Raw genomic sequence first — 27,516 nt, forward strand, 5'->3', positions numbered from 1 at the left:
GAATATTTAATCATTAAGAGGCTTTCCCTAGGCTTTGAAATATCTACATTTTATATTATGGTAAGATACTGTCTATTAGGAAGAGTACTGATAAGTGTATCTTAATGATATACCCTGTTGTTTAAAAAGATATTTGTGTTATAGTTCCAAACTGGAAACAACCAACAGAGAAATAAATGGTGGTATAAGTCATACAGTGAAATACTACTCAAATAAAAAAGGATGAACTTGAAGTGAATCTCCATAACATTATGTTGGAAAAAAAAGCCAGATGCAAAAGGGTATATACTATATGATTCCATTTATATGAATAGTAGAACAGATGAAATTAAGTGATGGTAATGGAAATCAGAACAATGCTTTCTTTCTGGGTGGATGGATGGGATTGACTAGAAAAGAGTAGGAGGGAGCTTTCTGGTGGAAGTGTCGTATATCTGGACTAGAGTGAAATAGTTACACAGGTACACACATTTGCCAAAATTCATTAAATGGTACCCTAATATGTATGTCTTATTATATACGTTATTTATAGAGGTATACACTTTGTACTATACTACATTTTGTACTAGTAATAGAAATGACTGATAGTTACTGAGCTCTTATATACCAGACAACAAACCAATGAAATAGGTTTTATTAGTTCCATCTACATATAAGGAAACTAGGTCTTAGAGAATATAAATAACTTGTACAAGGGGCACCTGGGTGGCTCAGTCGGTTAGGCGTCCGACTTCGGCTCAGGTCATGATCTCACAGTTCGTGGGTTCAAGCCCCACGTTGGCTCTGTGCTGACAGCCAGCTCAGAGCCTGGAGCCTGTTTCAGATTCTGTGTCTCCTTCTTTCTCTGCGCCTCCCCTACTCATGCTGTCTCTCTCTCAGAAATAAATAAAACATTAAAACAAAAAAAATTAAAGAAAACCTTCTACAAGGACACAGAGCCACATATTTCAATCAAGCCAGTGAGCTTGATAGTGACACTTTGCTGGGTCTATGTATTTAATATGTTAAATATGTTCTTGTCTTCTTAAATAGAGTGTATGAGTATAATTTAAGTTTATTATATGGCTTAGGGTCATTATTATGAACAGTATTTTTTGTACTGAAATGTAGAGGATTCTTTCTCATGAATTGAATGAACTGTATGTTTTGTTGATTGTTTTCTAATACTTAATGCCTCTTTCCTTACTTGCTGCTCTATGAATTTTTTCTCCCCTGGTTCCCTTTTTCAGGTTTTTCCCTTTTTAGTATGCTGTGGCTGGAAGTGAAACTTACTAGTGATTTTTATATAAAATAAGATTGTAGTAAGGACCCAATGGGCCCTTCTCTTCAACATCATGCACAAACCTCTTGATTTATGTTGGCTGCTCAGAGCCATGACACCTGTCTCCCTGGCCCTCTTTCCTCCTTTTAGTTTACCTTCTGGTTTTTGGTTGTGTTTTAGTTAGATGATGAGATTAGAGATATAAGTAGCTTTTGTGTGTGTGTGTGTGTGTGTGTGTGTGATGACTAACAAATAGTACTTAAACAGTAGGCCCATTTTTTTTATTTAGCAAATTAGTGTAGGTCAATTGGTTTAGGCTTAAAAGAATCAAACTAGAAGTAAATGCTTCCCAAATATTGAAGCTGAGCTAAGAACTTGCAACTTCCATTCTACTTGAGATGACAGGTTTTTAAAAAATTTATCTAATTTTATTTTAATTCCAGTGTAGTTAACATACAGTGTTATTTAATTTCAAGTGTATGAGGTGACTGATTTTTTTTCAATTGCTTTTGGTTTTATTGACACAGAGGATGGGTGCTTTTTATATAAGGAAACATTTCTCGGTTAGTAGCTTGAAAATAAAATCTTTGAGAAATGTTTTAATTTGTGGTTTAGCTTGACCTCCAGAATAAACAATGACTATACAGAGTTTTGCAAGGAAGACCTGACTGTATGTGCACTATATCTATATCTGTATATCTTTACTGAATGGAGGCCACTCTGCTCATTTTGAGCTTTACCGACCTGACTTTTTGTTAGCCATGGGAGAGAGTCTATTTTAAATGTTCAGACTATTAATAGAATCTTAGTCAATGGAAAGATTCTAGAAGGAATCTAGAAAAACTAGACAAGTAAGTTTTATTATTTTTTATTTTATTACTTATATATGAGATGTTATAATTTGAAATTCCTCCTTTCATTTAGTCTTCTACCTAATGTGAAGAAGGAAACCCATTTTTATTATTTGGATGAGGTATTTGAAAAGTGGGAAAAAACCGTTTATAGGTTGTAAATATTAATCATACTCAAATGTTGATGTAGTGTATTCTAATTCATATTCAGGGGATTGAAACTTTTAGCCTTTCCTTTTTAAAAAACTGTGTGGGGCTCAGTTGGTTAAGCATAGGACTTCAGCTCAGGTCAAGATCGCACGGTTCGTGGGTTTGAGCCCCGCATCGGGCTCTGTGGCTGACAGCTCAGAGCCTGCAGCCTGCTTCAGAGTCTGTCTCCTTCTCTCTGTTCCTCCCCAGCCTGTGCTCTGTCTCTGTTTCTCAAAAATAAATAAACATTTAAAAATGTTAAAAACAACAACAACAGCTGTGTAATGATTTCACAAAATAGGGACTTAAATTAATAGTTTTATTTATTGCTTGCTGTGTTCAAGGCACAGTACTGAGGAGTGTGAACAATGTGTGGCATACTCTGTCATTACTGTATTCAGGAATCTAATTGTCCAGGTTGTTTGGGTTACCAGTTTAAAACAGAAAGTTATTGTTTTATCTTTATGACCAAGTTATTCTGGTAGGAAATGCCTGATAGGAAATATCATGGCTGAATTAACATTGTTAAGGAGTCGTGTGTAGATAGCTTACTGTAGAGTGGAGTGCTTAATAAGGCAGTATATGTTTTGCTTTGTGAGGTTTTGCCATGTGAGAAAGGGAGAGTGAGAAACAAGTAATTGCTTTTCTACTTGTGAGGGATACTCCTTATATACATAATCTTAGAAGGTCTCAGCCCTTTTGAGCATAACTTCCCCAACTTGGTAAAGAGCATTTACGAAAACTACAGCTAACATTATGTTTAATGGTGAAAAACTGAATGCTTTACTTTTTTAAAAAGTTTTTTTAATTAAAAAAAATTTTTTTTTATTTTTGAGAGAGAGTGCGAGTGGGGGAAGGGCAGAGAGGGAGGGAGACACAGAATCCAAAGCTGGCTCCAGGCTGTGAGCTGTCAGCACAGAGCCTGACATGGGGCCCAAACCCACACACCATGAGATCATGACCTGAGCCGAAGGTGAACGCTTAACCAACTGAGCCACCCAGGTGCCCCCTGAATGCTTTAATTTTAAGTTTGGGAATTAGGTGAACATAGTGCTATGAGTTCTAGCAAGTGCAATAAGGCAAGGAAAAAAAAGGAACATAGATCAGAAAGGAAGAAATAAAATTTCCACTTTTTTTTTTTTTTAAGATTTTTTTTTTAAAGATTTTTATTTATTTCTAGGAGAGAGAGAGAAAGATAGCGTGAGCAGGGGAGGGTCAGAGAGAGAGGGAGTCACAGACTGAAACAGGCTCCAGGCTCTGAGCTGGCAGTCAGCACAGAGCCCGACGCGGGGCTCGAACCCACTAACCGCGAGATCATGACCTAAGCGAAAGTCGGCCGCTTAACCGACTAAGCCACCCAGGCGCCCCAAATTTCCACTTTTATAGATGAAATAATTGTCAGTGTAGAAAGGAACCTACAGATGAACTCTTAAACGTAATAACGTGTGTTAGGTTGCAGAATATAGGATGAGCATACAAAAATTAAATACATTTCTGTATACTAACAACACATGGAAATACAGTATCATTTACAATCACTGAAATAAAAAGTAATGTTTAAGTGTATATCTTAACAAAATGTGTAGGACTTCCATGCTGAAATGTACAAAATGTTGACTAAAGAAGTCAAGATTCAAATCAGTGGTGGGACATACTGTGTTTATGGATTAGAAGATTCAGCATAGTAAAGAAGCCAGTTCTTCTTAAATTGACATACCAGCTTAGTGCAAATCCTATAAAAATTCCAGCAAGATTTTTTTTTACATATAGTCAAATTATCTGTAGAAATGCAGAGTACCTAGGATAGCTAAATGTAAGAGAAGTAGGAGGACTCACTCTCCCTGACTTCAAGAATGATGTAGCTACAGTAATTAACACTGTGTGATATTGGTGTAGGTATAGACACACAGAGCAATGGAACAGAATGGAGAACCTTTAGAATAACAGAATAGAGACCTACACAGATATCCCTAGTGGATTTTTTTTTTTTTGAGTTATAATACACACACCATAAAATTTACTCTGTTAAGTCCAGTGGTGTTTAATATACTCACAAAGTCATTCACCACTGTCTTAATTCCAAAACATTTTCTATTACCTAAAACAGAAATGCCAGACTTGTTACCCGTTGCTCAATTGATTTTTGACCAAGATGAAAAAGGAATTCAATAGAGGAAGAGTAGCCTTTTTCAGTAATGGTGCTGGAACAGTTGGACATCCACAGGCAAAAAACATGAACTTTGACCTCAACTTCACATACTATACAAAAATTAACTCAATATGGATTGTAACCTTACATGCAAAACATAAAATTATAAAACTCTTGGGAAAAAAATAAGAAAGCAATTTTGGAATCTAGAGGTAGGCAAAGAATTTTCAGACTTACCACCAAAAACATGACCCATAAAAGGAAAAAATGATAAATTGGATTTCATAAAAACAAAAAAAATTTGCTCTGCCAAAGACCAGAGATCATATTAAAGGGATGAAAGACCAACTACAGACTGAGAGAAGATATTCAACAAAATACTAGTATCTAGAATATATAAAGAACTCAGTAATAAAAAACGAAATCACATAATTAGAAAATAGCAAAAGACACGAAGACGCATTTCATCAGAGAGGATATACAGATGCCACATATGTATATGAAGAGATGTTCAAGGTCATTAGCTGTTTGGAATTACAAATTAAAACCACAATGAGAGAATGGAAATACAAATCAAAACCACACTCAGATACCACCTCACACCGGTCAGCGTGGCTAAAATGAGCAAATGAGAGAACTCTAGATGCTAGCGAGGATGTGGAGAAACGGGCACCCTCCTACACTGTTGGTGGGAATGCAAACTGGTGCAGCCCCTCTGGAAAACAGTGTGGAGGTTCCTCAAAAAATTAACAAGAGAACTCCCCTATGACCCAGCAATAGCACTGCTAGGAATTTACCCAAGGGATACAGGAATGCTGATGCCTAGGAGCACATGTACCCCAGTGTTCATAGCAGCACTCTCCACAATAGCTAAAACATGGAAAGAGCCTAAGTGTCCATCAACGGATGAATGGATCAAGAAGATGTGGTTTATCTATACCATGGAATATTACATGGCAATGAGAAAGAAGGAAATCTGGCCATGTGTAGCAACATGGATGGACCTTGAGGGTGTTATGCTGAGCGAAATAAGTCAGGCAGAGAAGGACAGAAACCATACGTTTAAACGTATAGGAGGATTAGGAGAAACTTAACGGAGGACCATGGGGGAGAAGAAGGGGGAAATGGTGGGGGAGAGGGAGAGGCAAACCATGAGAGACTCTGGAATGCTGAGAACAAACTGAGGACTGGTGGGGGTGTGGGGGGGGGAAGGGCATGGAGGAGGGCACTTGGGGGGATGAGCACTGGGTGTTATATGGAAACCAACTTGACAATAAACTATTTGAAAAAAAAAAAACCCACAATGAGATATTCCAAAATAAAACGTCTAATAAAAAAAAAGGAAAAAAGGGGTACCTGGCTGGCTCAGTTTGTAGAGCACATGACTCTTGATCTCAAGGTTGAGAGTTCAAGCCCCACTTTGGGCATGGAGCCTACTTGTAAATAAATAAATATTTAAAAAGGGAAAAAATAAGCCATGAACATGATTAAATTTGGTAAATGCAAAAGAGGCTAAAGAAGAAAACAAAAAAACATAATCTCACTACCTGTATAAACTTCCATTAACATTCTGTACTTTATACCTTTTTTTCCTCTATGCATTTTTGTTTTACCCATTTAACTGAACAATATGATTTCATCCTGCCCTTTTCAATAAGCAGTACCATGAGTATTTTTCCATATCACTTAATATTATCCACGAGGATAATTATTAGATAGCTTATTATGTGCATTTTATGGATGTACTATAATTTATTCAACCATTCCTCTTTTATATGTGTATAGTATTTCCATCTTGTTATTGTAAATCATACTCTGATGAACATTTTTGGATATAAACCACAGTCAGGATTTCTGATTGCTTTCTGAGAATAGATCCTTCGATGTGGATTACTGTGTCATTGGGTGTGGGCATCTTAGAAGCCTTTGGAAACTACACATTGCCAAAATGCCAGATTGTTTACAGAAATACTGTCTCAGTTTATGTCCTCTTACACTCCTCTCTTTAAAAAAAAAAATAAAAAACTTTTTTTTCTTTTTAATTGTGCTAACCCTCTGCTCTTTCTTGAATTTCTCTCTTCTCTAGGTTTCCACACTTTAGCTGGGCTTTCCTCCAACAACTCCGTTCTCTTCTCAGCTTTTTGACACGGTTTCTCTCTGTCCCTTAAAAATTTGGCTTCCCTAAGCTTCTGTTCTCAATCTCTTCTCTCTATAGTTTTCCTGGACTAACTGGAACCAGGCCTGTGTCTTCAACTACAGCTTACACTCTGATGACCTAAATGCCATGTCTCTTCTGAGTTTCGGGGCTCAGCTTCTAACTGCACAGTGGCTATCTTTACCTGATGCCTCAGTGTATTATCACAAACGTACTTCAGTTTCTAAAACTGAACTCCGTATTTATCTTACCCAAACGACTTCTCCATCTTCACCTTGTAGCGTAAGCCAGACGTCTGAGAGTTGGCCTTGTCTGCCACTTTTTGTCAATCACTAAGTGTTAAGATTCTGCTTCCAAAATAGGTGTCTCATTTGTAACCTCCCCTTCATGCTTTTTCTTACTGCCTGAACTTAGGCACTCAATTTTTTAATGCTACTTCAGTACGGTCTTAACTGATAGGCCTATTTTGGGCCTTGAGTCCCCCGGTTACATGCTTCATAGTAAAACCAGTTTGATCTTTTTAAACCTAAATTTCAGCATGTTACCAGCTTAACTGTCTTCTGTTGAACTAAAGTCCATTTTCCTTAGCATGGCATCACCGAGACCCATCTTGGTTGCCAAGGTCCCTGCTTGTTTGCCAGCTTTATCTCTCGCCATGCCTGCCATGGCTCTGTGTCATGCTGGGCTACTATATATTACATATATATTTTTTTTTTCCTGGCCTTTATGCCTTTGCCTATCTCGTTTTTTCTTCCTGACATGTTTCCTTCCTGTCCTATCCACTTGCTAGATTTTTTTTTCATGTTTCAAGATTCAGATAATGTTATACCTCCTATGGGAAGTTTTCTTGCCTTCCATAGGAAGCGTTAAGGGCTTCCTCACCTTTTTCCTGTTGTGCCACATACTCGTCTCTGTTTGCCACTTCCCACATAGCTGTTCTTCATTGTTGTGGCTGTTGTTAATCTGCTCCTGACCATTCTGCTGGATTGCAGTGTACCCTCTCTACTACTTAATGCAGGAGTTATGTGCTTTTTTATTTCCTCAACGTGAGAGAATAGTGACTGACATACAGTAGGTGTTTCATAACTATTTTTTGAGTCGATCAAGGAATGTTCTGTGAATGAAGTGTTTCATGCTGACAAATGCCCAAAAGTTTTAAGTTTACGGAAAATTACAGAATTTGTAGTCATAGGAGTTGATTTTGTGTCCTACCATCATCTTGGAGTATCTGTATAATTTTAGGGAAACATTTCCTTTCTTTGTGCTTCAATTCTTTTGCAAAATGGAGACAGTAATCATATAATAATAAAAATAGTGATAATAATACAAATACTTTTTAAAGAGTAAATACAATACATTTTAGTTAATATTGTTATCGGTAATAAAAAACATCCTGTATGTTCAGGCTGGCACATGGGTGATGTACCAATCTTCACTGAAGTGAGTGAACAGTTGCAACTTTGGGTAGACGTACCCATCAATTACAAGATCAGTTGACCTGGGTTTGCTCTAATTTGGTTGCTTGATAGACCCATTGCTTTATTCTTTTTTTTTTTTTTAATGTTATTTATTTGAGAGAGAGAGAGACAGCGTGAGCAGGGGAGGGTCAGAGAGAGAGGGAGACACAGAATCCAAAGACAGGCTCCAGGCTCTGAGCTGTCAGCACAGAGCCCGACTCAAGGCTCGAACCCAGGAACTGTGAGATCATGACCTGACCCTAAGTTGGACACTCAAGCAACTGAGCCACCCAGGCGCCCCAACCATTGCTTTATTCTTGTATTGTCTCATCACATGCTTAGACACTGCAGATGGGTCAGGATGAGTCAGTTTCAGAAAACCGTCTTGCCTGAAAGTAGTCCGTAATACTTATGGTCTCTGATGTGAAATTTCCAGGTTGACGAAGTGTGTAGCTGTTACCAGAATTCCATGCTCCTTTCTAATGTGGTTTGACTTTTCTCACTGTTGTCAGTGACAAACTTGGGTACTACCAGTCCACCCTGTTTTCCGTGTTTTCTATACCGAGATGTATAGTTAGTGCAGTGATGAGTCATATGTTTTCAAGAAAAGCTACTATAACCTTTAAGTCTAGATGGGTAGATTGAGCATTTAAAGCTGGAGCTTTGTTACTGCTTCTGCATGACTGTGTGTTCTTACCAAATGAATCACTTTATGAATATGCATGAGCTTATAAACACTACTTTTTAAAAGAAATTTTTGTGTTCTGAAATAAAATTGGTAGTATTTTCCAAGTTTTCTGTGAGAAGATTATTTCCATTAGTCTTAGAAATTCTTTGGAAAAAAAAAATGTGTGTGTGTGTGTGTCTATATTTCCCCTTCCCACTCATGCTACATTTTAATGACATCTCTGGTATTCTTTTCTCCATTCTTTTTTCTATCAAGTTTCTTTTCTTTTAATTTTTTTAATGTTTATTCATTTTTTGGAGACAGAGAGCGTAAGCAGGGGAGGAGCAGAGACAGAGGGAGACGGAATCTGAAGCAGGCTCCAGGCTCTGAGCTGTCAGCACAAGTGACTCCATTTGGGGTCTGTTGTTTCTTTTTTCTTTTTTCTTTCTTTTTTTTGTTTTTAATGTTTGTTTATTTTTGAGAGAGAGAGACAGAGTGTGAGCAGGGGAGGGGAGAGAGAGAGGGAAGACACATTTTCCGAAGCAGGCTCCAGGCTCCGAGCTTTCAGCACAGAGCCCGACGTGGGGCTCAAACTCACAAACTGCGAGACCATGACCTGAGATGAAGTCGGACTCTTCAACTGACTGAGGCCCTCCATCAAGTTTCTTAATTTCACTGTTTCCTCCTTATCCTTTAGGCAGGTGAAATGGTAACAGCTCATTTGAGACTTCTGAGTTAGGGAGAGCCGGTAGACCCTGTAGCACCCTCTCTATTGTCCACTGAGGCTTGTGGCACGTGAATAGATACGTCTATTCAGGGTTTACTAACGTCTGACTTGTAGGTTAGAGTCCTCATTAGAGTGTATTTACATTTGACCTGGAATTTCAACCCAGTATTGGGAAAAGTTTTGGGAAAGTTTTTTAAGTTTATTTATTTATTAGAGAGAGTGAGAGTGAGCGCATGGGAGAGCATATGTGTGTGAGGGGGAAGGGGCCGAGAGAGAGGGAGAGAGAGAATCCCAAGCAGGCTTTGTGCCGATAGCACAGATGATGCAGGGCTTGATCCCACAAACCATGAGATCATGACCTAAGCCGAAATCAAGTGTCAGACACTTACCTGACTGAGCCACTCAGGTGCCCCTGGAAATTTTTGATTGTTAAAAGTCACCACTGGGGGTGGAGCCTGGGTGGCTCATTTGGTTGAGCGTCCAACTTTGGCTCAGGTCATCATCTCACAGGTTGTGAGTTTGAGCCCCGCAGGCTCACGATCAGCCTGCTTTCAGATCCTCTGCCTCTCCCCCTACCCCATCTCTCTGCTCCTACCTTGCTTGCACTTTCTTTCTCAAACCTAAATAAACATAAAAAAACCACCGTTGTGTTCTGATCAGTGTGTACACCCTCGAGTTATTACTCAGCCACATTATGGGCTTTTCTTTTAACTTCAGTACATATCAGATCAGAATGATTTCGTTTGTGCCTAAACGAGTATTCACAGTATATCATTTTGTAGAATGCCAGTATATCCTTGATGTACAATTCCCTCTTTTGGCTTGCATGGATTGTAAATTCCTTACATTTACTTGTAGTTCATGCAATGTTAAAGACTTTGTTTCTGTTGCCTGGCACCGGTTTGTTTTCCTTGATAAAATGTTATAAAATCCAAATTTGAGGAGTTGATAGGAATGGCTTAGCTCTACTGAACACACAAGTGTCGTGTGAAGTAGTGGAAACAACCTTGGACAGAGAGGCAGTCAGGAAACTCAAGTTCCAGGTCTGGCTGTGCACTGAACTCACCCTTAGTCATCTTGGCTAATAATAACCAAACAGTAAAAATAATAGCACCGTATGCAGTGCCCTGATGTCTACAAAGCACTTTTATAGAAAGTATGTTAGGCAGAGAGATGATTATTCCCATTTTAAGATGAGAGTACTAAATAATAGCACCTTATGCAGTGCCCTGATGTCTACAAAGCACTTTTATAGAAAGTATGTTAGGCAGAGAGATGATTATTCTCATTTTATGATGAGAGTACTAAAGCTCAGAGTGAGAGATTTTCTTAAGGTCATATACCAGGCGAGGGCTAGAACCACGAAGGACTTTATTCCTCTGTGTCCTTTTCAGTTACTCCATGCTGCCTCTCATTTTGCATTTAATTGTGAAATGAGGGGTTGGAGCACATCAGTGATCTTCAAGTCACTTTCACCCAGAGCCCTAGAATTCTGTAGGATAGCCTCCTGGTTTGCTTGTGAATAAGGAGAGAAATGTGGGGAAAGTGGTTTAGACTGGGCACCAGAACCACATATCAGGTACATTTCCAAATGACCTACGGGTCTTTTTCATCCTCTGTTACTATTGCTGGGTGGTTTTGTGTTCTTTAAGTGTGAGGGAGCAAAAAGGAGGCGGAATGGCATCTGATACAAACTTATCTTTTTAATTTAATTTTAAGTAATCTCTACACCTAACATGGGACTTGAACTCACAACCCCAAAGTCGCGTCACACACTTTACTGACTGAGCCATCCAGGTGCCTCTATAAGCTTTTTTTTTTTTTTTTTTTGGTGGAGGGATTCCACAGCTTCTTAACAAAAGTTTGAAAATGACTGCATTTTGAAGGCTATGTTGTAGCCTAGGAGTCTGAAAAATACTACATCCTTAACTTAGATAGCATTACCAAATGGGTCCATGGCAACTTTACAGAGATTGCAACCTTATATCAGTTGAGAATTAACTGTTGAACAGGGCACTGTTGAAGCCCTGTTTATCTTCCAAGATAGGCTATTTTTTAAAAATATTTTAATGTTTATTTATTTTTGAGACAGAGAGAGAGCACGAGCTAGGGAGGGGCAGAGAGAAGGGGAGACACAGAATCTGAAACAGTCTCCAGGTCTGAGCTGTCAGTGCAGAGCCCAATGCGGGGCTCGAACCCATAGACCACGAGATCATGACCTGAGCCGAAGTTGGATGCTTAATCGACTGAGACACCCAGGTGCCCCTAAGATAGGCTATTTTATGTGATCAAGTCTCTCTCTGTAGGGAAGGGGCAAGATGTCTGAAATGGGCATGGGTAATTAGGTTTATATAGCCAAATGTGGTAATGCGTAAAAGATTGCTAGTGAGAGTCACTGACTTTGGGGTTGCATTGGGTTGTTTTAAAAAATGAACATGTTGGGGTGCCAGGGTGACTCAGTCGAGTGTCTGATTTCAGCTCAGGTCTGTGCTGACAGCTCAGAGCCTGGATCCTGCTTCAGGTTCTGTGTTTCCCCCTCTTTCTTCCCTTCCTCAGCTTGTACGCTGTCTCTCTCAGACATTAAAAAAATGAGCATGTTGTCCTTTACCTTGAGTATCATGTGTGTTTCCTACAACCTGTAAATTGTTAAACCTGCCATTTCTATCAAGAAGGAGCTAGTGTTTTCTTCTTTATTTGCCTCAGGAGGAAAGGTATTTTTATTAACCCTTGAAACAGATATCCACTTCCGTATTCATTTCTGTCTTTATCTGTTTTATTCTGTGAATAAAATAGACCTGGCCTTTGGCTAAAATATTCTTTTAGTTCCTTGGAGATGAATGTGGTAATTTCCATTTGTAATATTATTTACATTTGTAGCCTTTTACATTCCTCACTTGGCCTCTACAGTCTGATAAGCATTGCACTGACAATTATGACAGATTAATTTGAGCCATGGGGTTATTAATAAAATTTCAATTCATTTCTTCTCTGAATCTGCCTCAGAGGAGAGGTATGAAATATCCATGACTTTTTTGATTGCACCTTTGACGTAAGGTGGTTTTTGTACTTTGGCTGATGTAGGAGTCAATTTTAGTTGACGTGTTTCTGTGCTCACAGGCACATGTGAATGTCCGCACTGCCCTGAGACCCTCTCCTTTCTACTTACGGGAGGCGTGGAAAGCCCATGGCTTTTTGATTCTTCAAGAATTAATTAGTGCACAGAAGTTGGAAACACAGGCTGAAGGAAAAGAGCAAGTTTTTTTTCCAGCTGGGATTTTTGTCTCATTGTGGTGTGATGTGGGCTTCCCCTGGGTGCTGCCTTACTCAAGTGTTTGGCTATTATCAAATAATTACCTTGCTTATATTTTTTCAGGTAAAATTTGCCTACTGGGAAATGCACAGATCTAAAGTATATACGGTTCAATGAGATTTGATAAATCCTATAGCTCACACCTGAATCAAGATAGAGAAAATTTATGTCATCCACGTGGTTCTCTTAAGTTTTCTTTATAGACGGTCCCCAGGCACATTCACTTGTGTAATAAAAAGATCCTGACATGTCCAAGTACGAATGGATCAGACCTTTGTTCTGCAGCAGCTGCTAGTCTAAGTAATACAAAGTAAAACTTACTTAAGACGAATTTATTTCCTTTTTATATTGGCAGAAGGTGCTCGAAAGCTACTTCCTTAACTAATTAACAAACTTTTGGAGGATAATTGACAAAGACAATGATAAGCAGAGCAGCTCTGCTACCTTTCGTATAGAGTTTGTCTTAAAACAGTCTTGTGTGTGTGAAACCGAGAGCAGCTTTCTCTAGTAAAGTGGTAAACAGAGACCTCAAGGAGTCTTTTTTGAGTAGCAAGTCAAAGGCAGTGGGGGCCAGGACCTGACTTGTTTTTGTTTTTGTTTCCCCAGGATACATTCCCCCTATTTGTAAAACATTATTTGCCTCACTGGGCTGCCACGGCCATTGGTTAATGTCTGGAAGATTCCGGGTAAAGAGTGAGGTTGTGTCCATGTTGTTTTACGGAAGAGAAGGAACAAATTTGTACTCAGTGATTGCCCTCTGATAAGCACCAAAGCCTCCCATCCCACCTTCTGATTCCATTTTCCTTTTGCACAAACAGTTCTGGTGGTGCAGTGTTCAGTTTTACAGCACACATGCAGCCTGCTTGCCCGTCTTGTGTAGAAACTGCCCGAATGGCCACGGATGACCCAGGCTCCTCTCAAGGGTGTGTGCTTATGGGAACTGGCCAAGTTGGCTGTTACACTTACTTTTTCTGAACAAACAAATATATAGTTTCATCTGGCTCATGTAGTCAGACCTCTGGTCTGGGAGGTGGTTGTTTCTTTTTGTGTATTTGTGTTTGTTTTAGGCGGTAGGAATTGATGTGGTAGAGGTGGAGCTTGTGTGTGTGTTGGGGGGGAAGGTAGCACTTTGAACTTCTCTTCCCTTTCCAGTAGACATAATATATAGCCTCTCATGGCTCCGTGGTATCAGTGAATACTTGCTCTAGATCCTCTTCTTCTACTAAGGAAAATACAGGGACAGAAAATGATTTTGTTTTGTGGTCCTGATGTCAATTAACAATGATTTCCTTTCTGTTCTTCCATTTATATTACACCTAAGGCTTCTTCTAAAGATGATTACGGGGGCGCCTGGGTGGCTCAGTCGGTTAAGCATCTGACTTCAGCTCAGGTCATGATCTCACAGTCCATGGGCTCGAGTCCTGCATTGGGCTCTGTGCTGACAGCCTGGAGTCCGCTTCAGATTCTGTGTCTCCCTCTCTCTTTGCCCTTTCTCCGCTCACTCTCTGTCTCTGTCTCTCAAAATAAAATAAAGACATAAAAAAAAAGATGATTATGATTATTTCCTACCATCAGAGAATACAGTTTAGGACTAGGTCAGTGGTAGTTGATGAGTAGTGTGCTCTTTCGGAACTGTCCTTTGGTCAGAATTAGCGAATGCTGTTGTATCAGCTGCCATTTTCCCTTAAGGCGCTATTCAGTTTTCATATTCTCTTGAATTTCATCTTTTCTCCTCTTACCCTCTTAGATTTTATGCCAGCTTAGGAGCATCATCTCCTACTGTACCCTAAGTGAAAGTCAAAGTATGAAGTATGTTCCATGGTATTTACTCTCCATGCTTGAGTGACCTAAAATAATATGGTGCAGTAGTTTAATAATACCATACCTTTGGTGCTTTACCACGCGTGAAGTGCTTTTACAAACATTGTTTTATTTGAACCTCATGATAAGCTATATAGATAGGTATTTTGTTAGTTTGACGGATGAGAAAACTGAGATTTGGAGAGATTAAGTAATGTGCTCAAGGCCAAGTCACTAACATTGAGACAAACCCACATTGCCTGCCTCCAAGAACAGTGTGCTTTCATTTATAGGACATAAGAGACACTACTACCTCCTTTCGCTGTAAAAAAGAGACTCAGCCAGTTTCTTTTCTGCTGGGATTCTGACTTAGTCAAGAGGTAAACAGGTTTTGCTTCATATATGACTGCTTCATACTTACAGGTACTTTTTCCCAAAGTAGATCACATCAGTTTAATAGTGTCTTGCCTTGAAAAACAAAACAAAACAAAACACACACACAAAAAGCCCACTTTCTGTATGTTTTATTGAGAACTATATACTACGCCTGTGCTTAGCACTTTTAAAATCCTGTTTTGTGGGGGGAAGAAAATAGACATAATGAAAAGTACATAATAGGGGCGCCTGGGTGGCTTAGTCAGTTAAGCATCCAACTTTCGCTTAGGTCGTGATCTCGTGGTTCGTGGGTTCGAGCCCCACGTCGGGCTCTGTGCTGACTGCCAGCTCAGAGCCTGGAGGCTGTTTCAGAGTCTGTGACTCCCTTTCTCTTTGACCCTCCCCTGCTCATGCTGTCTCTTTCTCTCTCCTAGAAATAAATAAAATATTAAAAAGTACATAATAAAATTAATGCACATCTTAATGAATTGTCATAAATACTCAAGTACATGCCATGCAAATCAAGAAATAAAACAATATTTCTGGCATGGCCAGAAGCCAGCTTCTTGTGTACTGCCTCAAGTCATCAAGCTAACTTTTTGATACTCATATCTTTGATTTTTTTTAATGGTTTTGCCTCCTAAATATGCTTCTTTAAACAATATAGTTTGCCTACTTTTTGGCTTTATATAATAGGAATTACACAGTATGAATACTTCTTTCACCAGTTTTGGGTTTTTCCATATTGTTATGTATAGCTACATAGTATTTTCACTGATATCTCGTATTCCATTGCATGAATTGACCACAGTGTATTCTTTCTAGTATTAGTGGGCATTGGGGGTTGTTTACAGTGTATAGCAATTATGCATCTGCCTGTATGCCCACTCCTATATATGTATTCTGGTACGTGTCAGCAATAGTTTCTTTTGGGGATATAGCTTCAGAAATGGAATTATTACTAGGTTGTGGGATTTCTTTATTTTCGATTTTACTAAGCACTGCCCAGCAGTATTCCTAAGGTAGGGTAACAGCATATATTCTCACCAGCAGTATGGGAGTGATCTCATTGCTCCCCATCTCTTTAACACTTGTCAAACTTTAACATTTTTGGCTAGTGTAGTAGGAGTGTAGCATATCTCATTGTGGTTTTAGTTTGCATTTCCCTGGTTAATTATGGGAACACCTCGGGGGGCCTGGGTGGCTCAGTTGGTTAAGCGTCTGATTCTTGATTTCAGCTCAGGTCTTAATCCCAGGTCATGAGTTCAAGCCCCGCATAGGGCTCCATGCTGGGTGTGAAGCCTACTTAAAAAAAATAATAATAATGGGAACACCTCTAAATGAGTTTATGGGCCATTTGTGATGCCTAAGTCTCTTGCAGATTTTTCACTTGTGTTGTCTTTTTTCTTACTGACTTGTGGTAGTTCTTTAGTAATTTGGACATGAGCCCTTTTTTTGTGCTTGTTACAGATTTTTTTTTTTGCAGCTTGACATTTACTCTTAATGGTGTCTTTTGACACCATTTGATAAACAAGTTCTTAATTTTAATGTAATGAAATTTTATAGCATTTTCCAGTATGATTAGTGCTTTCTGTGTCTTGTTTATGACATAAAATCATGATGATACAGACTCTAATATTCTAAAAGTCTTCTTGCATTACTTTTAAAACATTTTAAATTTAGATTTCTTAAGAGCAGAAATTATTAGGTCACTTAATATTAGTTGATTAAATGTAATTAGTGAATAAGTATTTACTGTAACTTCAGCTGTGTAGAAGAGTCACTGGAAGGTATAAAGGGATTAAGACATGGCCCTGCCCTAAAATACTCTGCCTTCTATTTGTGTAGGTGAGGCCTTTAGCAATCGACATCATGTAACAACACTGGACTGAGAATCTAGAGACTTATATTCCATTCCAGAAGCCTGGCTGTGACATTACCTTTGTGACTTTAGGTAAACCCTTTTCCCTCTTAAGGTCTAAGTTTTAGTTTCCCTATAAAATAAGGGGCTTGGCCTAAGTCGGTGGTTCCTGATATTGGTTCTTCAGATTGCCAAGGGTCTGGGTAAATAGCAAGTGGAAGCTTTATTTCTAAAGCTGAGAGAAATTATGCATTTTTAGCCACAAATAGGCTGCACAGCTTAACCAAAATATCAGGTATCTTTGTGGGGTTTTTTTGTTTGTTTTTGTTTTTTTCTTTTTCAAGTATCTTTGTTTTTAAGGGGCTTTGCATATCCTTTCTGTTTGAGAATTGCATTGAACAGAAAGAAGCTCTGATCAACACCAGAAGTCTTCAGTTTTTTTAAAAAATAACGTTTATTGGTAGACAGTTTTTATTTAGAGAGAGGGGGACACAGAATTGGAAGTGGGTTCCAGGCCCTGAGCTGTTAGCACAGAGCCCGACGTGGGGCTCGAACCCTCATTGAACCGCGAGATCATGATCTGAGCTGAAGTCGGACCCTCACTGACTGAGCCACCCAGGCTCCCCTAATTTTATTTTTTTAAGTTTATTTATTTATTTTTGAGAGAGAGAGAGAGCATGAGCAGGGGTGGGGCAGAGAGAAGAGAGGACAGAGAATCTGAAGCAGATTCGGACAGCAGAGAGCCTGATTTCATAAACTAAGATCATGATCTGAGCTGAAGTCAGATGCCCAACCAACTGAGCCACTCAGGCGCCTCTGTAGGAAGCTTTTAAGTGACTGAGCCACCCAGGCACCCCTTGTAGGAAGTTTTTAAAAGGTGGCCTTCAGATGTCAGCGAAAAGGCCAAAGAATGATAAGCAGGGGTAGAGGGAAGGTGTTAATAAATAATAAACAGTGTCCTTAGTGGTGAAAAAGTTGGGTGCCTACTAGTCTAGTCTAATGACTTTTAAAAGCTTTTCTAATTCCAAAATATGAATTAGAAAATATCTTTCCATTATGAATCAATGGAAAGATAATATTTATTGCTTTGTATCATGAAGTACCCAAATGAGTGATCCGGAAAGCCACCACGACAGGGTTTGTGAGGAAGGACAGAGAACCTGTGGCTGACTGGACTAGTCAGAGGAGGAGGGCTTCCAGGACAAGTTACGATTGAGCCGTGTGATTCTTTTATATGTGGGGAGAGACATTGAGAAGGAACTCCCGACAGAGTGATGAAAGATGGGGACAGTGCAGGTCATTACTGGGCACAGTGAATGAATCAGTTTTGAATTGAAAGGTGATGAAAAGGTAGTTTGAGGTTAGAGCACAGAAGGCCTTCAAACATAAAGCTGAGCACAGACAGCTTTGGAAAAATTAACCATTACAAGTATGGTTGTGTAGCGAGGATTCGGGCTTTTCTAGAACTGGAGGCTTTTGGAGAGGCTACGACTTCAGGATGTCCCCTCCATGCTTTCGTATATGGCGCTGGCTGGCCCTGAACAACATTAAGAACATCGTTTTTTAAGTATTGGAGAAATAACCAGTTAGATTGGGGTTTTGTTGACACCTGAGCTACAAAGCAGGAAGGCTTGTTTTATGGTAGCTGTCCAGCTGTCCCTTTCTGAATTTATGTATAGAATAAGTCTTTGGTAAATCCCAAGATGCTTCTCTCTATGCTAAAAAAATGGCTCATAAATGGTGTTGAATTCTTTGTGAAACTCACCAATCTCAACAGAATATCTGGTTCTGGGAAAAAAGGATCTTCTCTGTTTAATTTCTGTAGAAAACAACCACTTAGGAGTAGTCCACTCTCGATTATGTGCAACAGTAGAAAGAAATTCCTCTCTGGATGGCATAAAACAATGACTCATCCCAAGCCATCTCTTGGAATTGAGAGTGTAATCATAATACACCCATAAGTGCTCATGCATACATGCTGAGGCAGTCCCATTCTGCCTTCCTTTTTATTACCCCCTCTTACCCCATTGTGGTTTAGCCTGACTAATCTATTTGCAGAGCACATCAGCGTTGTTAGTACAAAACTTTTGCAGCCTCAATTTGGAAAGAAAAAAAGAGGTATGGAAATTTCAGATTTCATCTCTGACACTGTTTCTTGAACTACATAAGAGTGTATTGTTAAAAAAAACATAGTAACCATTTTTGGTTGACTAATATAATTTAATGAAGTGAGATTATCTACCTTGGGCTGCTTCCACAGAAACAGCCTTTCAACACTTAAAGGAAAAATTAAAGAGTGTAGTGACCTTGGGGACAGAGTGTGGGAGCATGGACGGCATAGGATTGAATAAGCTGACAGGAGAGAGGAATCCCACGCTAAGCATTGACAGCCCTGGTGATGTCATAGGCAAGGACTGGGAAGAGGGGGTTGTAGGTGGAGAAAAGAGAAAAGTGCGTAGGGCTTGCACGCCTCACCCTCCGTACCCTTGAGAACACGATGGCCTAGCCCTCTTGTCTGGTTTATCAGCTCTCTCTTTCAGAGGCCTGTCACAGCTTTTATCCCAGGACTGGAAACGTTGGGCCTGTCTGCCCATCCCACTCATCCTTCCACAGACAAGAGTTTCCAGAACCTTCTGTAACGATGCTGAGTGTCCCATAGGCATTTGGAAAGGGGAAGGGGAAAGAGTAACTTCTGAGTGCAGGGGAGCCTTTGCTTTGCTGTACTTCCTTTTCTTCTGCCACTCTTCTTCAAAATGGTGGGGGGTGTTGTGAGGAAGACGGGGGAAGCCTGTCTCAGGGAGGCTTTTTTGGAGACTGGGCAGCCACATCAGCCTCTCAGGGGATAAATTGATAATAGTATTACTTTTAAGTTTTTCATAACTTTATATGCTTTTTCCCAAATCCATCTTCAGGATATGAGCTTCAGAGGTACAGTTTTGTGGCATTGGTCAATGCTGATCTAGAAGTCGAGCGGCCAACAGAAATGGTACCATATCAGCATTAAAACAAAATCACTGAAGAAAATGTTCTCGAGGAGTAATTAAGCACCCAGTTGGATGAAGATTTAGACCAAAGAGAAAATTTTTAGGACAATAAGGAGTAAATTATTATTAATTTAAAAAGTTTTAATGTTAATTTTTGAGAGAGCGAGAGAGTGTGTGAGAAAGAGAGACAGAATGCGAACGAGGGAGGAGGAAAGAGAGACAGACAGACAGACAGAATCTGAAGCAGGCTCCAGGCTCTGAGCTGTCAGCACAGAGCCTGACACAGGGCTCAAACTCATGAACCATGAAATCACTACCTGAGACAAAGTCGGCCACTTAACTGACTGAGCCACCAGGCGCTCCAGTAGTAAATGATAAAGTGGCGATCTCTCAAAGATTTTGGTACAGATGTTAGAGCATGCTAAAAAGTATACTTAGATTGACGGCCTATAGAGCAACTGGGACTATTATCATGTTTATGAAATGGTACATTTTAAACAATAAATCTCAACTTTGTGCACCATAGGTTCTTAAAAATATGAACTGATATCTTTGTTTTCTTGCCTTTAGTCACTCTGATTTTGGAATAATGTATTTCTGGGTTGTGGTCTTGGTAGCATTGCAGATTTACAACATGTTTAAGGGGTGTAATTTCAACAAATATAAGGTTATCTGTAATTTAGTTTTCTAGTTTAGAAACCGTAACTATTTGCCAGGTTTTGTGTGCGTGTGCATGTGTGTGTGTGTGTGTATGTGTGTGTGTGTGTGTGTGTTTATTTAACCCTTGCCAACAAGATTTTGAATAATTCTGGAATTTGAGATGAACATATTTGTTGTAAAGAAACCAGTGTCATTTTCTGCAAGAAGAGTGTTTCTTTTTAATGTATGTAAATATACATATATGTATTTAACTGAATTCAAGTTGTTTTTGACTTCTCTCTATAGAGAATTTGAGTTGATGTTTTTTTTTTTTATAGTTTTGCTCTTTCCTCCTGTGTTTCTATATTAACAGAGTTTGCAAGGTTATAATAGAAAAAGCAAAGAGTTTGGAGTCAGAAAGTACTAGGTTCAGAATTCTAGCTTGATGGTAGCTAGGCAAATTACTTAAACTTTGTGAGCCTCAGAATCTTCCACCTGTAAAATGGGATAATATCACTCATCTCTTGGGTTTTTATATGGATTAAACCAGGGGGAAAAAAAAGCACCCAGCAAAAAATGTTAGTTTATTTCTCATTTGGCAGTCTTTTAATCTTAAAGGTCAAATTTTCCACTTGTTTTAGAATAAATCTAAATTTTATGGTTATATTTCCATATTTTTCTTCAAAGTCAGGCTTTTTTATGTGTCTTCCTCCCAACTTTTAAAACTGGGGTTTCTACCTACTACTCTGTTTCTTTCTAACCTATGTTTTCTGTAAGTGATGTATTAGTTATTGAAGTATTGAAAGGAAAATGGTGTGCATTTTTTAGTGGGGAGCATCGAACAACTTAACAAAATGGTTAACTCACATTTTAAACTCTTAGAGTATGACTGATGTCAAATTAAAAAAAAGTTATCTAAGTCTAAAAATTATTGTAAATACACCATAAGATAATTGTGGGCGCAGGGGGTGGTGGGTAATAGGATCCCCTCCACACAAGTGCTTGTGATTGAATGTACATGGGCATAGGCACCTATGGACATTTTCCCCCCAGCCCCCCAATATTCAGTATAGATCTGTTGATTTGAATTGATGAGGAATCGGAGAAGGGTTTTGGTAAAGAGAAAGCAAACAGGCTTATGTTAAAATCTAAGGGTTTTTTAAAATGTTTATTTTTGAGAGAGACAGAATGTGAGCAGGGGAGGGGCAGAGAGAGAGAGAGAGAGACAAACACATAATCCAAGGGGCTTAAATCCACCAACTGCAAGATCATGACTTGAGCCTAAGTCGGATGCTTAACTGACTGAACCACCCAGATGCCCCTAAATTCTAAGGTTTATAATAGACAGTAATACACCAAATTATTATTTTTCATCCTTTTCCTTTCAGTAGGAAGCTATTGCTGGAATAGAGCATGTGACCAAGGGAAATACTGTGGGATTGATTGGATGCTAGTGACTTGTGGATGAGAATCCAATCTGGAAGCTTAGGTCCCCAGTTCTGGGATTTTTCTTTCTGTGAATTCACTGGGCTTCTCTGTTGTTGGTGGCTATAGTAGGACCACTTTCAGAGTAGTTCATTTGACTTTATGGTAATTGTGTGACATTTCATAATTAGGTTAATCTGAGACGAGGACTTTTCTGTCCAAGTTGCTGTTTTCATTCTGCGAGGAAAGTAGAACAGAATGCAGACTCTCCATTTTTCTTACGCAGCCCCTAGGTAAGTGTGGGCCTAAGAGAGCCTGAACAGAAATGCTTGTGTCTGCAACAACAGCACCCCCTCTCCCACCCCCACTGCTGGACATTTAACCATTTCACACTGTGAAGCTTTTAAGCTTCTTCCAGCTCTGTTGTCCTTTACTACTTCCCACTTTCACACTTTCCTCCTTCATCATTTAATATAAAGAGCCTTTGTCTTGAGTATACTTTGAGGGCAGTGCCTTGGGGAGACTGAGTGAATCCTGGCTCAAGGTTGACCACAATACTTGGTCATCAACTTTACCTGGCTTCTGCTTTTGACTAGAAATGAAATCTCTGTCCATCTAAGGATCAAAGCTAGAAGGAAGCATCTACTGAACCTTTGTAACAAACTTCACTTAACACAGTTCCATTAGTTTCATGTCCTGGTGATTTTACCTTTTAGATTGTATTTTTATGGATGCTAATCCAGTTGTGCCATAGACCTAGCAGGGGCTCTGGACTCTAACTCATTTGTCCTCTGCTGTCTCCTAAGTGAAGGTATATAGCTAACTGCTTCAGCTGCTCCTAGTTCCTGGAACACAGTATTTATTCATAATCAGCCTACTTTTGCTCCCCTTCCTTCCCCTACCTCTGCTTTACTGTGGCGTCATGATTCTTTCTTGCTGGATTCATTTCATTACCCCAATGCCTTGTCTTGGCACCAGGGTGGAGATTCATGAGTTCACCAATGACTACAGTGGTATCGATTTCAGCAGGTACATTTTCCTTTGCTTGAATGGAGTGTGTAATATGCCAGAGGATTGTGATACTATATATTATCAAAAGCAGCAAAAAATAGCAACATAAATCATATTCGAGGGGATATGCCATCTAAAATAGACCCTCTTACTTAACATTCTGAGTCAGTAAAGTCAGTGTCGATGTTATTATCCCCGTTTTAGCAGTGAGTAAGTGGTTAAACCTGAAGTCCCAGGGTTAGTAAGTGACATGGCTGGGTTCAGACCCAGGAGCGTTGGACTTCAGATCTATGCATGGACCTCTGTTGAGTCTGTGGGATGGACCTGGCGAACCAGCCACAGTCTGTTTCTAAAAAACATCCCAGTTCTGGCCTCTGTCTTGTGTGATTTAGGATTCCATCTTGAACCACTTGGGGCATTGCTTTCCCATTTACAAGTTATAATATTGATTAATATAATATTATAGATAACATAATGTATATATATATAATAATATAATTTAATATTGGTGGTAGTTCTTGTAGCAGAATTAGGGCATGTGGTGCGATGAGCATTCATAGTTTGAAAATGAGTCTCTTCCATTATTAAGTTAAGGATCACTGTATTTGAGAATTGGTAAACCAGTGGAAAACTAGAAAGCACATTTTACAGATGATGGTAAGACTATTGTAGAAACATTAAATTTCTTTAAATGGAAATAGTGGAGGGATCCTAGAAAAATATTAGTGAAAGAAAGTACCTTCTTTTCAGTTTATTTATAATCTTAAGTATATAGAAAGGTTGTTGGGGTTATTCTTTGAAATATTTTCAGAGGTATATTTGTCCGGGAATGGTCTAGGTGTGATTATTCCTAAAAAATAAAAAGAATAGAACTACTTCCCAAAGTTCCTTAACTGTGGTTCAATTCCTGTGTGACAGACCAGTTATATAGACAGGAATGTGATAACATTTAAAAACAGTGTAAACTTCATCTCACACTAACTTTAGCATTTATTCTGAATTAAGAAGGTTGTCTAGCTTCTTCTGAATATTTCTTGTTTCTTCCTCTTGTCTTGAGAGAGCCACACCTCATTTGCACTAAGCATGGTTCTTGTGCTTCTGTGAAATTGATACTTCACCCTGTCTGTGCTTGCTTTCTTTGAGGGAAGAGTGACTTCATGAGATTTCCAAGTTACTGATTTAATGGGACTGGAAAATAGGATCTTTAAGCCAGTTTAAGTAACAACAAATGGCCATATGGCAAGGATGGTAGTCATTTTCATTGTATTTTTTTTCTTGTAAATTTGGGCCTTTTCACTGGATACTTGCATCCTATTTTAAAGGGCATTTTAATTTGAAGCCTGCTTCATTATATGGCTTGGGCAAAGTTGCAGTTTCTCTGGGACACCAGTATTGGCTCATGGTTAGTATGTAGAGGGTTGCATTCGGTATAGTTGGGCTGTGGCCACGGCTGCCATTCTGAAAATTTCCACTTTTAAAGGAGAGGTTGCTAAGAGGAGCAGGCATCTCCCTGCGTTGAGCTAAAAAGTCTGTATGATGAAGACTCAAGAACTGGACACAGTTTTTGGAGTGCGTTGGGATTTCGAAATGATCTTGTTTATTGCAGCATTCCATATTTTTTGGCCAGGGAACATATCAATGAAGGAAAGGCAAATAGAGCAGAGGAAAGTAAGAGAGAAAAAAATGTGGACGTATATAATAGTGTGTAAGTTTTTTGTTTTAATGAGGAAATCCTGTTTTCGGCTTCATTCTTGAAATTAAAATTGGGTCAGTAGCCTGGCAGCAGAACAGAACTCTACTCTTGCTAACGTTTTGATCATCGTAGCCAGGTATATAGCCCAAATCGAGATTTTACTCGATTTGGGTGGATTACAGCACTCACTGAATCCTGTATGGAAATCTCTTAAGAGGTTTGGCCTGTTTAGGTCAAAATTGAGGCTCCAGTACAGTGTCTTGGGAAGATGGAAATATTGTGATATCTGTTGTGTGCATTGCTTTTCTGATGATGTCTTTTTCTTGTTTGCTTTGCTACTTATGCATAGACTCTGGAGTTAGACTGAACTCAAGTTCTAGATCCATCATTTACTAGCTATGTGACCTCAGGTGGGTTATTTAACCTCTGTCTTCTTAAATTTCCTTATCTGTAAAAGGGTGCTAAGAATTGCACCCACCTTTGGAGTTATTAAGAGGATTAAAGGAGATAATGCACCTAAGTGCTTAATAGAGTGCTTGGCACATAAGCTTTTAATAAATGTTAGCGATTAGTATTTTTTATGTGTCCCGGGTGCTTCAACCTTTGTTTTTAAATTCTGGGTATTATATAGTAAAAAAGGAGAAGAAATTGTTGTACAATATTCTAAACACTGATCTCAGCGATATAGTAGGAAAGATGTTGGATTGGGATCTAACAGTTTTGGGTTCTAATCCTGATTTTTAACTGGTTACATGAGACTGGGCAACTCTTCGAGTTTCCTTCCCAGTGGAATTGTGGTATCTGTCCTACATGTGTCCAACATGCCTTCCAATGCCCAAGTCTTAGGACATTAAGTTTAATTAGAAGTCTGGTTTGGGACCTCTTTGTTATCTCATAGTCTGTGATCTTGTTTGCCTTCTCTTTGACCAGGAGGAATTGGACCAGAGTTGATGGAAGGTGGGATGAGGAGAGGAGCTAAGAGTTTCACTGGTTGGAATAAGGTTATTGCCAGGTGGGAAGAAGTACTCTTGTGATTCTGTGGCTGTTTAAACCTTGTTAAGATTAGAAGGAAAGAATTGAGTCAGGTCTTAAATTAATAGTATTATTCTGTTATTTCCTCCTTCCACCTTTATTCTTATATTTTGTCAGAATTGATAGCAAAATGCATTTACCCAAGGGTTGTCAGGGTTTCTGTTTGTATAGTCCAAACAATATTGTTAGTTACTTTGATCAGCATATGCCCCTAAGGGTATATTCAGTGAATTTACCTGTCCAAGCTTAATTAAGGACAAGTCACAGGTTTAGTATATATAGGGTTACATTCTGTCCATTTGGTTTCTAATCAGTGGATGGTAGGATGTCACTTGGAGAGGATTTTGAATATTTGCAATTTCTGCAGTAGCACTTTGCTGTTTAGTAAGTATTGTGATTTCTTACTTCTTTTGGTTTTCTTTCTCCACAATTTCTGTATATGCCCAGATGAAGGCAATAGCACATGGATAATCAAAGTATATCCTTTTAGGCATTTGTTGCTAACGTGTAGTTTTCAGCAATGCTTGGCAACCGAAATGGGAATCCACCTGTATTCTTCTTTTATAGATTAGTCTGTTAATAAGTAGGTTGCTCTGCCTTTCAGTTCTCAGCTTGAGTTGTTTCTTTTTTGTTTGTGGAATTCGTAATCCTCTTTGATATCCACCCTATGTAAAGCAAATATAATAGCTGCAGGAGCAAAATCAAAGTAATAGTAATAATTGCTTTTGTTTATAGAGTGCTCACCGTGTACCTGGCATTGTGTTGAATATATTATTTTATGAAATCCCAAGAACCCTATGAGCTAGGGACTTTTGTCCTCTCTATATTACATTAAAAGAAATTGTGATTAAAGATGTTAAACAAATTATACAAAGTGCAAGACTAGTAGTAAGTCATGGAGCTTGATTTCCAAGCCAGATCTGTCTGAGTCAAGGCCTTCTTTCATGTTGCCCTTCACTGAAGACTCATTGAACAGAAATGAGTGAGTTCTGGGCACATGCCACGTGGTCAATTCTATATAAATCCAGTCAGATTCTGAGTAGTGTCCACCTGGTAGAGTCCATGTGAATTTCTCCTCATCGCAAGAGATTTAATGTAGCAAAAATCAATATCATAGGAAAGGAGTTGTTAATGCGCTGTGCAGACTGACCTTTTTGGCGAGTTGTTGTTGGTTATTGCTCTAGCAACTACTACAAAGGCAGCATTTACTTGACAAGCCGTGTATGCTTAAGGCAGAACACTGCCGGCTTTTCATGCTGGCAAATCCGTACTTTACCAGTACTGGCTACCTGGGAAGAATGTGAGCAAGCTGGAGTTTAGAACAGGAAAAACACCACTTCCACCTCATTTCACAGTAGAGTTCATTTAGGGATACAGACTTTTTGGTGGCAGTAACTGTTACTTTCTGCTTGTTATTTCTGATACTTGCATAATGCTAACCTGGTAGATACTGTCAGATGACAGGCCTTCCTCCTACATGTTCTTCATGAAGGAACTGCTAGTGACAAGCATTTTATTATACTAGGATTCTACTTAATACTGCTTTAGCTTAAAGTGTATTTATTATGAAGCCAATATTGTGAAATGTTCTTTTTTCCTCTTGTTCTTCCTGAATGTGGTGTTTTTTTCTTCAGTAATGGGCTAAGATGCAAGTGTGTTGTGGAGGAGAATTTCTTGCCCAGATAGGCCCCCGTGAAAGTACCTTGTGTAAATAGAATCCACTTCTGTTTGCGAAAATGATCTAAGATAGATGCTGTCTTCTTTTCTTTGGAGACGAATACTTTATCCTAATATTTGGCCACTTACGATCAGTCTGCTGCAGAAGCCTTTAAACAGTGGGAAAGGGAATTTAGGGTAGATGTAAAGACAGGTTTGGAAGAAGCATGGTAAGTTCAAGAAAGTGGAAATGGTTTCCTAAGGCCCAAGCACA

At 39.1% G+C, this 27,516-nt stretch overlaps 1 protein-coding gene across 9 annotated transcripts in view; it reads left to right on the forward strand.

Moving 5' to 3' along the window:
* Positions 1-27,516, forward strand: part of SIK3 (SIK family kinase 3) — a 250,079-nt gene that overhangs the window by 62,448 nt on the left and 160,115 nt on the right. The window contains exon 1 of one of the 9 annotated variants that reach the window (XM_039229284.1): positions 16,877-16,895. The exons of the other annotated variants lie outside the window; for them this stretch is intronic. The gene's annotated coding sequence lies outside the window, so the exon portion shown is untranslated. Of the gene's footprint in view, positions 1-16,876; positions 16,896-27,516 lie in introns of those variants that run through there. 9 annotated transcript variants of the gene reach the window in all.

This window comes from Hyaena hyaena, unplaced genomic scaffold (assembly GCF_003009895.1).
Source record: "Hyaena hyaena isolate Hyena2069 unplaced genomic scaffold, ASM300989v1 scaffold_37, whole genome shotgun sequence".
Taxonomy (NCBI): domain Eukaryota; kingdom Metazoa; phylum Chordata; class Mammalia; order Carnivora; family Hyaenidae; genus Hyaena; species Hyaena hyaena.